Raw genomic sequence first — 15,645 nt, 5'->3', positions numbered from 1 at the left:
CTTTGGGGTCATTGGTTCAGGTTGAGGCTGGGCGAGTGGGTATGACCGGCTCCCCTGGGTGCTGGTGGGTGCAGAGCTGCCTCCTGGAGCCAGGAAGGAACTGCCTCCTGGGACCTCCTCAGCTCTCACAATCGCTGGTGCCTGGGCTCCGCCACTCATCCGCTCATTGTTTTTGGGCTGCTGCCTTGGGCGGGTAGCTATTTTGAGGGTCTTTCAGAGAATTCAGAAAAAAAAAATAAGCCCCAAACTTAGTTCTTACCCGCAGGGAATAAGTGCATTTGGAGTTTTACCCCAACTTACGGGTGCCACTTGCCAGCCAGGATAGGGCGGGGCTCTCCAATCATATGGACTTTCTGGCTTGCAAAGCACCTTTAATAACTTAATCCCCGGTAGCCTTGAGCACTAGTGTTGCTCTGAGCACTGCACTAAGCGCTTCGGGGCATCATCTCCTGTCATCTTCCTGGCAGCGAGAGGGGCTGGAATTGTCTCATTTTATAGATAAAGAAACGAAGGTCCAGAGAAGTCACGGGTCACTTGTCTGAGGTCACGCAGCCCGAAAGTGAGCGAGCACGGGACTCACTTACACTCTTCTTTGAATCTGACGGCAGGGGGAAGTCTTTTTACCTCCCACTTAGCAGATGAGAAAATCGAGGCTGGGAGAGTCGTACAGAAGTTCATGTGGCCTGAGCCAGGCTCCTGACTTGCGATCCTGCGCGCTTTCCTCTGGCCATGCTGCCTGGAGTATTAGCGGACAGGTGCTCCTCTCCCCGGCACAGTTGCAAAACCTCGATGGCAGGGTTTGCATTCAGGGGAGGGGCAGCAGTGGGAGGCACTCACCTACCGCTCTCGGAGTGACTGCCCACGGGCATCCTCCAGTGACCCGTGACGATGGGCGGCAGCAGATTGCCAGGCACAGGCAGCAGCGAATTAGCTTTCTGGTGAAAGCTGCCGGTGTGCTCTCCACGCCTTTCCGCTTCCCACCGACCTAGACCTGTGCCAGCTCCGCACTGCCCCTGGGGTGCGGTGGGAGGAAGGAGGGGATGGTGCCCAGCAGCCCTGGCAGCAGTCAGTGCCAGGAGCTGGTGGTGCAGGTGCTGCCCCATCCATCCCTCGTTCCAGAGTCTCTGAGAGGTGGTATCCAGGTCAGGAGTGGGAACAATACTCTATTGTTATGTTAAACCTGAAGCGGACACCTTTGGTGGGAGGACATGATAGGTGTCTATTATGTCCAGTAGTGACAGGAGCACTCTGTCTTCAGATGCTTGACAATCACCTGCTAATCCCCCGGGGTCTGGGAGCAGCTGTATTTTCACTCCCCGTGCTGCCCCCGACCTGCACCCCACCCCGCTGGGGAAACATTGAGACTAGGACTAGCAGAACCTGGGTCAGGCTTTAGGAAAGAGGAGGTACATTTGTACTTGTGCCTGAGCCTTCTGGGGCAGGGGGGGGGGGAGGGGGGTGGAGAAAGGACCCAGGATCTGTGTGAGATGGCTGTGTGATGGTGAGAAAAAGAAGGTTGCACAGGCCCAAGTTCAAATCCCAGCTACATTTATTGAGCACTTACTTTGTGCAGGCACTCTCCTTAGCACTGTGCATGTGCCATCTTGGTCCATCCTCATAGTGCAGCTCTCTGAGCTCAGTGCTGTTGGCTCATTGGTTCACTTACTCATTCATCAAGATTGCTGAGCTGCTCCTGTACTTGGCATGATTCCAGGTGCTGAATAAGGCAGATAAACTCCTACCTTATACCCTAGTGGGAGTTATCCAGAACTGGGGTTCCTGTGTGGTCACAGTCCTGGTGGGTGAAGAGCCAGCATTAGGCCTGTGATCCCTACTGTTCTATCCCTTGCCCTGCCCTGACCTCATCTCTTCTCACCTCTGCCCAGGTCTCTCTCTCTGGACACCATTGCCTCTGTCCCAATGTCCCGGCCAGCACGGACTTAGCATTTCCAGTAGGCCTTGTGGTGTTTTTTGTTCTCTCCAAATGTGCCTCTCTTCTTCTCACTCTGCCTGCACAAACGGCTTGTCCAGACTCCCCTGTCCCTTCGTCCCCAAGTCCTGTGATCAAGAACAGTTAGATCCACTTCTGGGACCCCATCCCACTGCCCCTGCCCATGGGTCAGCCCCACACCTTGCCAAGCTTTGAAGTGTTCAGCCTTACTCTCTCGTCACGTGCCTTTGCACATGCTGTTCCCACTGCCAGGAATACCGTTTACCCCCGGCCACACTCCCCGCTCTTGGCAAACTCCAGGCCTTCCAACCACAGAACCTTCCTTGACCCTCCCTGCACTCCCTGTGGTCTGACCTTCTAAAGGCGGGCCTGTCCACTCCCCTGGGAGCTCCTGGGATACAGGGACCAGGCCGCATCTCCTTTTTCATCCTCAGTGCCCAGAATGGTAGGCGTTTATTGACCAACAAGGTGAATAGATAAATAAGGAGTGGGTTTCTGACAGAGGCCGAGGTTCAGATCCTTGGGATTAGCTTTCATGGCACAGTAGACAGACTTCTGCTCTCCGTTAAGGAGCCCAGGTTCCCCGAACTCAGGGGTTTCCAAACTTGTCTAGATGGCTAATAAGCCTGTTGTTTGCCCGGCCGGTATGACTCAGTGGTTGAGAGTCAACCTATGAACTAGGAGGTCACGGTTCGATTCCCTGTCAGGCACATGTCCGAGTTGTGGGCTCACTCCCCAGGGTGGGGTGTGCAGGAGGCAGCCGATCAATGATTCTCTCTTATTATTGGTGTTTCTATCTCTCTCTCCCTTCCTCTCTGAAATCAATTAAAATATATTAAAAAAAAACACACCCCAAACCTGTTGTTCCAATGAAATTGCCCCACTTTAATGGGGTCCTAGTAAAATAGTTTGAAAATCGCTGGTCTAGCCAAGCTCTCATTCCTTCAGTGAGGACTAGAGCGAATGGGTTGAAGGTGCCTCCAGTCTCATGGTGACATAGTGACAGAGCCCTTTCCAGTGTGCCACATGCCCCCCATGAAGGCAGACTTTCTAACGCAGCACTTGATCCTCACGGGCGTTCAGCTCCAGGGGCAGTGAGCAGCCCCTGGCAGCAGTGCCAGGCTCAGACCGCGGGCACATTTCCCCTCCTTTCAGCAGCATTTCCTTTCAGGGGAGAACGACATGTGAAATTTAAAGGTAGCACTCGTGTTTTAGAGCACTCTTCCTTTATTAATCACTCTCCCTTTATTCATATCTCGACCTGGAGGTTTACAAAAGACTTCTAGACGATTTGGGGGTGGCCTCTTTGTTGAGGTGCAGTGTTGGTGGAAAAGTATGGAAACCATAACGCACTGTGGGGGAGCTTTCCGAAGCACATGCGTCCTGGCACCAGCGCCCTGGTACCCTCTGCCCCGAGGTGGTTCTGACCCCGTGGGTTGATGAATGGATCGTCCAACGTGTGCTCTTTTGCATCTGGCTTTCTTACTCACTCCCGGCGTCGGGGTTCAGCCATGCGGTTGCACGAGTGTCAGTTGGCTTGTTCTCGCTGCTGCACACATAGTATTCCACTGTCTTCCACACACATTTGATGTTCATGGCAACTCCTTGAGGTACACAGGGTGGGGATTGTCCTTCCTGCTTATAGAGAAGGAAGCCTAGGTAACACCCTTCAGCAGGGGTGGGCTGGGGTCCCTCCGGATAGATCTCCCTCAAATTTCCACCCCTCCACACACCCTGAGACGCTGCACCAAGAGCCTCCTCCTTCAATTTAGTGTGATATGTTCTGGAACCTTCCCCTCCAGTCTCACGCTAATCCTCTGTGAGGCAACAGAAGTTAATGTCCCTGTGTCCTTTTGTTCTGGAGAAATAGGAAACGCTCCTTCCCTCTTCTGGGAAATAACTCGCATTCCCTGGAAGTCACCCTTGGCCGGTGGCGGAGGGATGCCTTGAACTTGCCCTTCTTCCAACCCTGTAATTACACAGGTTGCTCACCTCTACGCCTCCATGGGGGTGGCTTTCCTGGGAAGGTTGCCCCGGGCTGTCCTGCTGGGAGCCTTCTCCTTGGGCCTCGTGCTGAGATGGAAACATAGAGGCAGAAGTGCATACTTTGTCCCAAAAAAGTACCAACAGTGCCCTGCTGGGAAGGCCCGTCTTTCCTCCGGCACGGCCCTGGCTGATGGATGCCTACTAGTGGAACATTCTGTGCCCAGCTGCTCCTGTTCCCTTGCCTTTAAACGGGACGCCTGTCACCAGGGAGACCCAGTCACGCCACCGTCTCTACCCCCCCCCCCCCCCCCCAAGTGCAGCAGCAAACTGTGTTCATAACTCTGGGAATTTATTTCTGAGCCCTAAAGGTCAAATGCCCTCCTGTCTCCTGCAGAAGCCTGGAGTTGTGTCTCTCTGAGGAGCTGGGACTGGATCGTGGGTTGAATGACAGCCCAGATGGGGCGTGGCTCTGGGACATGTCCCATCTGACAGCTGCTGAGGAAGTGACTTGATCTTCCTGGGAGTGATTTGTCCCTTTGCCCTTGAAATTGCTAGTGGCTCATTCTTTGCTACTCCAAGGCCCCTGGCTCTCTTTTTGAGTTACTTTGACCATATTTCCTTCCCTGTTGAATACTAGGTTTTCTGAATTCCCACTGCTGGTTTTGCTTTTTTAGCTAAGCCCTAGACAGCAGACATGTAGCATGCATAGCATTATTCCCCCTGCCCCTGCCAGTGGCAGACATTGCTAATCAATTATGGCACTTGTGACCCCTGAGCCTGAACCCGTCTTCAGTCCCACCGCTCCAGCAGCCACTGACATCTGTTTGGAGCTCACAAACCTAACAAAATATTTTTGCCATTCAGCTCCACCTGAACCCTACCTACACTGTTTTTCCTTATACATACATACCTACAGTAAAGGTGACGGCTTCTCTTTGGTATATCTGAATGGCCAGGATCACCATTCTTGCACTTTGGGGCTATTGTTAAGTAAAATAAGGGCGACTTGAAAACAAGTGATACTGGGACAGTCGATCTGGTAGCTGAGAAGGCTGCGAAGTGACTAATGGGCCAGTAGGTAGGTATACAGTGTGGATGCACTGGACGGAAGGATGATTCACATCCTGGGCGGGACAGAGCGGGCCATTGTGAGATTTCATCATGCCACTTAGAACAATTCACAACTTGTGAATTGTTTATTTCTGGAATTTTCCATTTAGTATTTTCAAACCACGGTTAACCAAGAGTAATTGAAACCGCAGATAAGGATGTCTACTGTATTTTGAAATCAGGGGTCCATGTTTGTAGGGTGTCATTTGCTGCTTCTAGAATCACACATTCAAGGAGACCTGAAGGTCGTAAAATAAATAACTGGGCTCACTCCCGTCCTCCTGAGGTCTCACAATCGTAGAGCCCTCGGAATGTGTCCAACAGGATGAAGCTGTGACTTGGTGCAAGTCCCCAGTTTGGAAGACTCACTTCCTGCTTCCTGGGTGAGACACCACCTGGCGGAGGGAGGTCCTTGCTGGGGTGGGGGCACTCCCCCTGCTGCCGGGGTTGGTCAAGGTGCCCGTGCTCCTCGCCCTGTGGGTCAGGGTGCCCGAGCTCCTCGCCCTGCGGGTTTAACTCCGGGCTCACTGAAGAGCTTACCACCTCTGTTCACAAGGGCTGGTTGTTCTTGTTCTTTAGCAGGTGGCTTAGGGCAGAGGGTGGGGTGGGGGCACTGGAAATGCGGTTAATTCCTCTCTGGGTCCCACGATTGCTGCCTGCCCCCCAGTGCACTTTGTTATTACAGCTGGACAGGCAGGGGCAGATCGGCCTCAGGCCAGACTACCTGGTGGTTTAAAACCAGACTTAATCAAAATGTAAATACTTTTTGGGGCCAGAAAGCAGGGCTGTCCAGGTGTTCGAGTAGAGGCTGCTGGGTCCAGGAGCTGGAGGGAGGGCAGGGCCTGTCAGGCTCTTTCCCCTCAGGTTTGGGGTTCCCTGGGGCCTCTGCCAGGGGCCTCTGGAGGAGCCACTTGTTGCCAGGGTGACCCGTGCCCCACCTGTCCCATCACTGCTTATAGACGCTGTTACTGGGGCAAAGGTCATTCTAATGGTGACAGCATCTGCTCCCTTCTCCTTCCCTGCCCCTCCCTTCTACCCGCCCGCCCCCCCCCCCCCCCCCCAGGATCAGTGCTGGGAGGTGTTATTTCACAGCAGGAGTCAGTGGGGTCTGGGACCCTCCCCAGACTGCTCAGTGGGTAGGAGGATGGTCACATGTGTTTATGGAGGACCGTGTGCCCAGAATTGTCTGGACTCTGAGGACGAGGAGTGACCAAGGCAGATGACCCTTCCCTCGGGTAGGGGTGATGGGCTAGTAGGAAGCAAGGAAGATCATGTCATGTAGGAATAAACAACCCATAAATGCATAAACAGTAATCATTCCTGATGGTGATGATGCAGTGAAGTCAATGAGATGAGCAGGATCAGGTGATAGAATGAGACAGACTCTGCAGGTGACGGTGCCACTTTGCGGGGGGGGGGGGGGCAGGGAGCCTCCATGGGGGGCATGAGACTGGAGACAGATGAGTCAGAAAGGAGTCAGCATGAGACTAATCTGGCCGGGGGCACAGCTGGGCAAAGGCCCGGAGGCGGGAATGAGCTGGAGGTCTCTGTGAGAACGGGAGGACGACAGGGTCTGGAGCAGAGCATGGGCCTGGGTGTGCGAGGCCGTTGGACATTATTCCCAGCTTGTTGGGAAGTGGTTAGAGGACTCTAAGTGAGAAACTTCCGTGATCTGATTAGGGTCTGGATAACTGGCTGCTTGCTGGGTGGAGATGGTTAGGAGGGGGCGAGAACAGAGGTAGGAGAGTGAGAAGGAGGCTGGTCCAGTTGCATGGCAGGAGGAGATGTCCAGGATGCCAGCCACGGAGACAGGGGGAGGAGACAGGTGTGAGTTTTGCTTTGGGGCCCACAGATTTGGGGCTGAATCTGGTGTGGAGTGTAAGGCAGGTGAGGGAAAGGAAAGAATCCAGACTTGTGTCCTGGGTTTGGGGCTCAATGGGACTCCTCGGACCCACTCACCCCCCCAGGGTTGCTCACTGCAAGTGTCCTCTCCTCAGGTGGACCCAGGGTCCGAGCTCTCCCTAAAGTCAGGGTGGTGCTTGGCTCCTGCACACATCCATTATCCCACTCGGAGGGGTTGCCTCCAGCTGCCTTTCTGGGTCCAGAGGGCCGGACAGGTATGATGTTACCTGGAGTCGGGGGAATTGGAAAACTCAGAGTTTGGCGATTCACCTGGGCTGTGTTTAATGCCTGAGAGGCAGCCTTGGACAGCCCAGCTGATGGGCCCAGGGAGCAGAATATGGCCAGGGGAGGGAGAAAGGTATAGCATGGGGCTGAGTGGTTGGTCCTCGTGATGGCAACAGCGGGACAGGAGCAGAGCTGCTATTGATGGAGCGCTCGCCCTGGACTGAGCTAAGAGCCTAATGACTTTTCTCAGCTATTCACAACCCCGAGCGGCAGAGTACATTATTCCCATTCGTAGATGTGGAGACCGGGGCTCAAAGAGTGTCTGGCCCAAGGTCACCCAGCTAGTGATTGGCTGAGCTCGCCAGCAAGCCCTTGACTCCTGGTATTAAGTCTTAACCAACACCCAGCACTGTCACTGGTGTGCCATACCGTCCCCTCACCAGCCATGCGCCCGGGGAGGGTGTCTGAGGTGCTGGCTTTGTGCACACGGAGGAGGACCGCAGGGAAGCTGTGGAAAGAGCTGTCAGGAGCTGTCCTTTTCTTACTGAGGGAGGACCTTTGGGCACCTCCCTTCCTCCGTCTCCCTCCGGCTCCCTTCTCCTTCCTGTCCAAGAGGGCTTGCTCCCAGGCTCAAGTCTGGTGGGAGCTGCAGGGAGAGGAGACCTCTGGGCCCCAGCAGGGGCTCCGCCAGCCCTGCCGTTCTGGGTGGCACCACAGCTGCCTCAGCCCTGCCCGCCTAGTGCTCTGGCACCTGCAGGTCACACCTGACCAAGTTCCACCTGATCTGCCACCAGCCTGTTCCTGCCGCTGGGGAGTGGGTTTGGACGAACCCAAAGGACTCCCTCGGGGTCTGAGGATGGAAGTCATAGCAGCAGGTTATTGTGCCAGGTTTTCTTAAGCAGGGAGCGGGGACGATCATCGTTCTGATGTCCAGGAGAAGAGGGCGTGCCAAGCCAGCGTATGGCCATGGAGCCCTTGAAATGTGGCCAGTCGGAACTGAGATGCGGGGTGGTGTATGATATACACTGGATTTCAAAGACTTAGTACGAAGAAAGTAAAATGTCTCACTGATAATTTTTTATACTGATTACATGCTGCAGTGATCATATTTTGGATATACTGAGTCAAAAAAAATATGTTACTAAAATTAATTTCACACATTTTTTCCCCTTCTTTCTAATGTGACTACCAGCCAGTTTTAAATTGCCTTGCATTAGAGTCCTATCAGACAACACTGGCCTCGACTGAGTTACAGTATTTGTCTTTGAAAGGCTGAGTGACCTGTGCTGGAATCCTGACTCTCCCATTCCTGTGTTACCAAAGGCAGGGCTCTGAGCCTCAATTTCCTCATCTGTGAAATGGGCATGGTGAGTCAACCTCATAGGCTAGTGCAGCCGTGGGCAAACTACGGCCCGCGGGCCGGATCCAGCCCGTTTGAAATGAATAAAACTAAAAAAAAAAAAAAAAAAGACCGTATCCTTTTATGTAATGATGTTTACTTTGAATTTATATTAGTTCACACAAACACTCGATCCATGCTTTTGTTCCGGCCCTCCGGTCCAGTTTAAGAACCCATTGTGGCCCTCGAGTCAAAAAGTTTGCCCACCCCTGGGCTAATGTGAGAATTAAATGGGAGAAGACTGAAGTGGTGTGTGTGTGTGTGTGTGTGTACCTAGGATGCCCCCTCTGTCTCTTAAAGAGTCAGGCTCTGATTTCTGGGGTTTTTATGCCCAGGATGCTCCCTCTGTCTCTTAAAGAAGCAGACTCTGGTTTCTGGCCAGGCCATGACCGAGTCCGGCTCCTGGGACTCAGAATACAGGCTGTTTTGAGTTGGAGGAGAGTAAATAAAAAGAAAATGTCACCGTGCCCCAAGGAAGCTGATAAGTCAGAAGGATGGAGTGTATGAAGGCAGGCGTGCCGGCTTCCTCTCAGCCCAAGGAGCCTCAGGGTGGGGAGCACAGGAAGCTGGGGCAGGCGGGGTGGCTGCAGCTGGGCCCCACCCTGAGTCCCTGGGGTGCTCCCCTCCCCCAGGCTGTCACAGCCTGTGCCCTCTGTGGTTCTGGGCGGGTGCTTAGGTGCCCTTCAGCAGCCTTTGTGTTCAGAAAGAGGCTGGTTGTGTCTGTGTGGGAGGGTGGCGAAAGCTTTCATCTCCATCTCCAGGGTTCAGTGTTCTGGCCCTGGGAGGGGCGGGACAGGTTCAGGACTAGGATGGCGTTTCTGAGCCCCTTTGCCCGTGGCAGCTTGGGAAGCTACCAGGATTCACATAGTGCTTGGCTTCCCATCTATTTTCTCAGTTGATCCTCCCAATCCAGCAAGCATTAGCCCATTTCACAGAGGATAAAACAGAGGCCAGGAAGGGAAGCAAGTTGCTCAAGGCCACACAGCTAAAAAGGGTTGAAACCTGGACTTGAACCTGGGTCTGCACTGGGTCCCTGGAGGGTGGACTTCTGACACAGTGCCCGGAAGTTCCACAGCCAGCAGGGCCAGCTGGACTGGCAGGGAGGCCTGATGCTGCTTGTCCTTTAGATATCTTAATTTACTGTGGCATGGTCTGTCCACGTGGGTCTGTCTGTCCCTCTGTCTCTGGCATGCATCATTGGCTGGTCCCTAAGCCTGCTGTTAAGGCCCTGGCACCTCCAAAGCAAGGAAAGAGTGACTACGATTCTTCCGTGTCCTCGCCTGTCAGAGCAGGACCTTCCTCGCCAAGTTGAGGGGCGGGTTGAGAGAGCTCGGCCTACAGAGAGCATCACTCAGTAACAGCTAACATGTGTTTATTTGCTTGGCTGCCCCCAGTTTTCTGCATCCAGTGCATCCTCGTAAGCATTGGAAACAGACCCTATGATTGATAGCAACTGAAGGCACATGGCCAGCCCTGCTCCTTGGCCTGATCCCACGGTCAGGTGTGGCCAGCAGGTGGGGGCTGGTGCACTCCAGCCGCTCATGATGCTGAAGGATGAGGTGCAGCCCCTGGTCCAGGTATCCAGGTTCCCAGGGCATCTGCTTCTTACAACTGGGGGTGGTGGTGGGAAGTGTGCCCCCAAACCTGCTGTGGTGGAGCAGAGTGTCTGTCTGCGGGGAGCCCTGGGGACGCCAGGATGGAGGTGTGAACTGCGCCTTGTGCTCATCACTGAGGGCCTGGCCTTGAGCCTTTGACCTTTCAGCTCCCAGGTCTCCAATGTGCCAGGTTCCGAGTCCTGGAGGGAAAGGAGCACAGATGGCCAGCTTCTGGGGTGGCCTCTGCTCGCTCATTCATTTATAGGCACTTACTGAGGTCTACTGTGAGGTCTACCGCCAGGCAGTGTCCGAGGACTGGTCACTAGGCACCGGTGAGCTGGAGGGACATGGTCCCTGTCCTCGTGGAGGGAGCCCAATAAAGACAAATTAAGCTGCTTGGAAGGAGAGACCGGGAAGCGGTGGGAGAGAAACGTGGGGACACAGCTCTTGGATGGATGAGGAGGGGTCCAGGGAATGATGTGACACTGACTGAGCCTGAAGACGTGGCCAGGTGAAGTGGGGACCATGTGTGTCAGAGTGCTCAGAGCAGCTTCTATATGATGGTGAAAATCTGGAAACCATAACCTACATGTGTCTCAGCAGAAGTGGGTGACTGAACTATTTCCACAAAACCTGCAGCTATATATGTTTTATAAATTTTTGTTCTCTTTAAGCTTGAAATATTTCACTTTTTAAAATGATGCTGGAAGTGTCTATCTGGCAGCAGGAATGGCATGTGCAAAGGCCCTGAGACAGGAAAGAACTTTTCCAGTGAGGACATAGTGAAGGCCTGGCTTTTGTTCTGGAGGCCACACCACTCTGGGCATCTCTCTGTTTGAAGGTCTGCTCTCAGCTGTCTCTGAGACCAGGGGAAAGGCCTTTTACTGAGTCTTGGGAAGGCCTTCGACGTGTCCTGGGTGTCGGCTGGAGGTCAGGGTAATGGTAGGAGATTGAACCGTTGGGGCACAGAGCCTGCCTAGACCAGATTTGTGGGAGGGGAGAGCCTTCAGAGTGAGTCAGCCTCTTTGGCTGGAAGCAGCAAGCCTAGTTGAGCTTCTGCCAAGTACCCAAGGACCCGCGGTGACCCCGCTCCCCTTTTGTGGAGGAATTTGCCTGCCGAACAGGCCATCTGTGTGAGGTGAGTCGCTGTTTCCCCATTTTGTTCATCACAGTCACCTCTGAGTGGGTCCGTTCAGCCTCAGCTGCACTCGGATGGACGCTGACACCTGGACCAGCCAGCCCGCGTGTGCTGCAGCTTTGTGTCCACGTGCTACTCTCTGAACTTGGTCGGGGGTCCCGAACCCTGGAAACAGGGGCTGCAGATTGAGGGCCGCTGGTCTGGTCCCGGACCTCGCTTTTCTGATGGGGAAATGGAGGCCCACAGAGGGGAGGTGTCCGATTTGAGGTCGCTTAGAGAAGGAAGGAAGTGAGGGGCCTGGCTGCCATTTGCAGTCCTGAGGACTTGCTCCTGGCCCTGAACTTGGGTCTTGGTGTCCCTGAGGAAAGATGCGTGGTGTCTGACTCTGGCCCCCGAGCCTGGCGGGTGGGGTGGGAACGCGGGTGTGAGATTCTGGCCAGGGGCGGCTGCACCTGCAGGTGCTTCCTGCAGACGCTCTGCTAGGGAGCACCGCCCTCCCCCTCTGTGTGACTCGCTGGCTGCCGTGTCCTCCAGCGTCTCCTGGCTGCAGAGCGGCCTGCAGGACCTGCTGGGCCTCGTTCGGGCTGGCCTGTGACTGGTGGTGGTTAGCAGGGACTGGGGATTGCGTGAGAAAATGCTGTGTGACTCATAGTCTTCTCTGGGCCTCTGTGTCCCCAGCTAACTCAGAGGATGCAGTTCGGTGAGAGGCAGGGCTGGCCCCTCCCAGCTCTGACATCTGTTAGTTCTGAGTCTGATGGAGAGGCGAGGGCAACTACACGCTCTCTCACTGAGCTAAAGGCTTTGCATGCATTAGCTCATGACTCCTTTGTCCACGAGGCTACAAAGGAATCCGTTGAAGCGCAGAGAGGTTGAGTTAACAGCCTCTTGTCCAGAGTCGCACAGCTAGTCAATGACACAGCTGGGACTTGATCCCAGGTGGTCTGTCCGTGTGTGGTCTGAATCACCACTGTGATAGGCTGAGTAATGCCACCCCCCTTCGCCCCCTCCCTGCCAAAGATGTTGACATCCAAATCCCTGCAACTTGGGCATATGGTACCTACGAGGTAAAGGGACCTTTTCGGATGTAATCCAGTTAAGGATGCTGAGGCGGGAGGTTATCCTGATGATCCAGGTGTGCCCAGTGTGCCCAGTGGGTCCTTGTAAGAGGAAGGCAGAGGGCGATTTGAGTACAGACCGGAGGTTAGAGTGATGCAGCTTGAGAAAGACTCGGCTGGAGAAAGTGACTGCTGGCTTTGAGACGGAGGGAACGAGTCATTACCCAAGGAATGCGCAGCCTCTAGAAGCTGGAAAAGGCGGGGAACAACTCCCCCCCCCAACCCCCACACGCCCCCGCAACAGCCTCCAGAAGGAACCAACCCTGCCCATACCTTGACTGTCGCCCAGGGAACCCGACTCCAGACTTCTTACTTCCAGGACGTTAAGACGTTAAGATAATAAATTCATGTTATTTTAAGCCACTACATGTGTGGTAATTTGTTACAGCATCCATAGGAAGCTAACACAACTATGTTCTAGTCACCCATTGTCTTCCAGCCAGCTCTCCTTTCTGAATCCAGATTCCATTCTGAATTCTGAGGAGTGGAAATCGAATCTGAGGAGGTGACTGCTCAGCTGGGAGCCAGAGGAAGAGTCCCGGGAAGGACGTTTCAGAAAGAAACAGCCCGCGCCCCAGCTCCGAGGGGAGAACGGATGTGCTTGAGGAGCAAAAGATGGCCGGTGTGACTCGTGTGGAGTGTACCAGGAGATGAGGTCGGGGAGGGAGGCAGGCGGGCTGCAGCCTGCAGGGCCTCTTAAGTTGTGGCGAAGAGTCCAGGGTTTATCCCAAGGGCTACGGGAACCCTTGGAGAGACTAGAACTGGTTTGTTGTATAGAAGCCATAGGCTGCCACGGGCAGTGCGTTGCATAGGAACCAGATGGAGGCAGGGAGGCCAGGCAGGAGGCTGCTGCGGTCGTCCTGTGAGATGCGATGCTGGCCTGAACCAGGACAGTGGCTGTGGAGGGGAAGGGAGATGGCAGAGTCCATATGTCATTTGGAAATAGAATCCTCAGGGCCTGATGGGTGGTTGCAGGTGGCTGACTGTGCTGGTGAGCTGCTGCTGTGTAACAGATGACTCAAAACTTGGCAGCTTGGAACGATGATAAGCATTTGTTATCTCATGGTTTTTGTGGGTCAGGAATTCGGGAGTGGCTTAGCTGGGTGGTTCTGGCTCGGGGTCTCTCTTGAGGTCGCTGTCAAGATGTTGGCTGGAGCTGCCGTCATCTGAAGGCCCAAGTGGGGCTGAAGGTCCATCTTCGAGGTGCTCCCTCCCATGGGGCCAATGAATGCTGGCTGTTTGCAGCAGGTCGCAGCTCCTCCCCACGGGGCCTCTCCTTGGGGCTGCCTGAGTGCCCTCACAGCACGGCAGCTGGCTCCGTTCAGAGCGGGTGATCCAAGAGAGAGCTGATAGAAGGCACCGCGACACTCGTGACCTAGCCTGGCGTCGTGCGTCATCATTTCCACACATCCCATTGGTTGCACAGGTTCCGTGTGGGAGGGGACACATGGGCTGTGACTACAGGAGCCACTTGCAGGCTATTTACACAGAAGCCTGGGGAGGGTGGACTCAGGATGACACCTGGGTTTTGGGCCCAAGTGGCTGGGTGAATGGGGGTGCCCTTTACCGAGAGGAGGGGGCATGTTTTGGGTGAAGGCAGGTGGGAATCAAGCACTCTCTCTTCGGGAGACTTTACCTCTATGCTAGAAACTCTTCTCTCTACGGCTGCCTCGGTTTTTGGGGCTTCCGTGGCTTCAGAGTTTGGGGACACTTGGTCAGGGCCCAGTTTGCATCTGTTCCTTGAGCCAACTCCATGTCAGGCTCATGGACAGAGAGTTAAGAACCAGCTATTCTTAGGTTCAAATCCCAGCTTAGTCCTTTAAAGGCTGTGTGACTCTGGGCCAGATACTTAGCCTCTCTGGGCTTGTTTCCTCAGCTGTAAAATCAGTGCACTTAGCTGCTGTGCGGTGAGACTCAGAGAAGATGGGACTGAAGCGCTCAGGCCAGGGCCTGGCTCTCCCAGACCTCTCTGGACCTCAGACCTCTGCGTTTTTCTGTGAGTAGTCATGTCGCCGTCAGAACGTCCCAGGTCGCCAGGCGGATTTGATTGGGAAGGATTTCAAAAGAGTCTGTTCAGCTTCTTTTAAGTAGGTGATGCAAAAATTCTGGGGACAGCAGGCGTAATTATTACTCACAGGGAAATGCAAATATTTTTATGAATATCCTATGAAAAATTGAGGCTTTTTTTTTTTTTTCATGAGCAAATAGTCCTGTTTATTTCTCCAACAAAATAGTCACAGTTGTGCTGCGGGGCCGAGTTACAACTGCCAGTGGCTTTCCTCAGGGGTCGGCTCACCTCCCCACTCCCCACTCCCCACTCTCTCTTCTTTTTTAATCCAGAGAAAACATAGCGGAGACAAACGTGACCACGTTTGGGCTTTGCTGAGAGAAGGGGGTTACTTTTGCAGTGAAAAGTTAATTTTTGTGGCCAGAATTTCTCAACTGTGAAAACCGGTGTGGGCAAAGCGTAGTAAGCCCAAAAAATACATTTGAAAAATGATTTTCCTTGGAAAGGACATTTTTTTAAAGAAGGCCATTCGTGTTTGCAAGAGGAGGATGGGGGTCTGCTTCCTCATGAAGGAAATGTTCTCTAAAGTCCTAAAGAGACACAGGGGAATAGAGGAAAGGGGGAGCCACGGGGAGGGGAGGCGTGGGGAGCCAGGATGGGGAGCGAGAGGCCTTACGCCCGTGTTAGCTTAGCTCCCGCCCAGTGCCTGGCACAGTGCTAGGGCTTTACGTGCGCTCCGTACCTGACTTTCACAAAGGGCATTTGGTTATGATACCAGTCAGGTGATGAGGGCTCAGAGAGGTTGGGGAAGTGGTCTATGGTCACTCAGCTCCTGGATGGAGGTGTCAGAAGTCCAACCTGCCCGTCTCTTTCTATGATGCCCTGGGAGAAGGGGCCCTTGGTCCAGGGTCGGGATAGCTACCACAGTGAGATGTTGATGATGATGATGGTGGCAGCGGTAGTGATGGCGATGGTGGTGATATTAATAGTGATGATGGTGTCAGGGATGGTGGTCTTGGGGGTGGTGATGGTGGTGATGATAACGGCTACATTTTGTGAGGCTCCTCCTCTAGGCTAGGTCCTTGCACATTTGGCTCTAATTCCTAGCACAGCGATACAGATTGGGTAGCAGCATCTTTGCAGGAGAAAACGCTGTGTGACTAAGCAAGGCCACACCACTGGTGTGTGGTAGGGCTCAGATAACATGCAGTGATAC

At 54.0% G+C, this 15,645-nt stretch overlaps 1 protein-coding gene and 1 long non-coding RNA gene across 2 annotated transcripts in view; one reads left to right on the top strand and one right to left on the bottom strand.

Annotated features, from left to right (window-relative positions):
* The window catches only part of GRK5 (G protein-coupled receptor kinase 5), a 178,373-nt gene that overhangs the window by 58,862 nt on the left and 103,866 nt on the right, over positions 1-15,645 (top strand). The window lies entirely within an intron of this gene.
* LOC139021417 (uncharacterized) lies at positions 3,175-4,977 on the bottom strand. The gene is made up of 3 exons (XR_011473504.1): positions 4,848-4,977; positions 3,944-4,024; positions 3,175-3,586 (listed from the first exon to the last, which is right to left on the bottom strand). It is a non-coding gene; the product is annotated as an uncharacterized lncRNA (long non-coding RNA).

The sequence above is a fragment of the Myotis yumanensis genome, unplaced genomic scaffold (assembly GCF_028538775.1).
Source record: "Myotis yumanensis isolate MYYU_CA2020_CCGP unplaced genomic scaffold, mMyoYum1.0.hap1 SCAF_13, whole genome shotgun sequence".
In the NCBI taxonomy this organism is placed as follows: Eukaryota; Metazoa; Chordata; class Mammalia; order Chiroptera; family Vespertilionidae; genus Myotis; species Myotis yumanensis.
Note: the sequence above shows the minus strand (reverse complement) of the source record. Positions and strands in the feature narration are given on the sequence as shown.